Source organism: Alosa pseudoharengus, unplaced genomic scaffold, assembly GCF_046254945.1.
Source record: "Alosa pseudoharengus isolate Yale_2024_CS ecotype anadromous, Long Island Sound unplaced genomic scaffold, YU_APseudo_1.1 YU_APseudo_1.1_scf_21, whole genome shotgun sequence".
In the NCBI taxonomy this organism is placed as follows: domain Eukaryota; kingdom Metazoa; phylum Chordata; class Actinopteri; order Clupeiformes; family Clupeidae; genus Alosa; species Alosa pseudoharengus.
Genome location: NW_027468674.1, coordinates 1,497,528 through 1,497,956, shown reverse-complemented (window position 1 = coordinate 1,497,956; position 429 = coordinate 1,497,528).

Sequence of the window (429 nt, the reverse complement as noted above, 5' to 3'; positions counted from 1 at the left end):
TGTGTATGTGTGCGTGTGTTTGTGTCCAGGGCTGTAAAGTGTGTGTGTGTGTGTGTGTGTTTGTGTCCAGGGCTGTAATGTGTGTGTGTGTGTTTGTGTCCAGGGCTGTAAAGTGTGTGTGTGTCCAGGGCTGTAAAGTGTGTGTGTGTGTGTGTGTGTGTCCAGAGGGGTATTTCACAAAACCTAGATAAGGGATTAAGCTGGGATTTTTAGGTTATCCTGGATGAATTTAGCCTTGACTTGGTTTCACAAAAGAGATGGTACATAAGTTACCATGGGGATTTATTCTCTGCACCTAGCCTGGTCCCGACCAGGCTAACAGCCAAGCTAAGTTAATTCTAATGGTAATTATGTGGTCTTATTGGTTCAGCTAGCTGTCATTCACATCAGACCTCTGTGCTAATTTTTAAGGAGCTTTATTCCATTTAT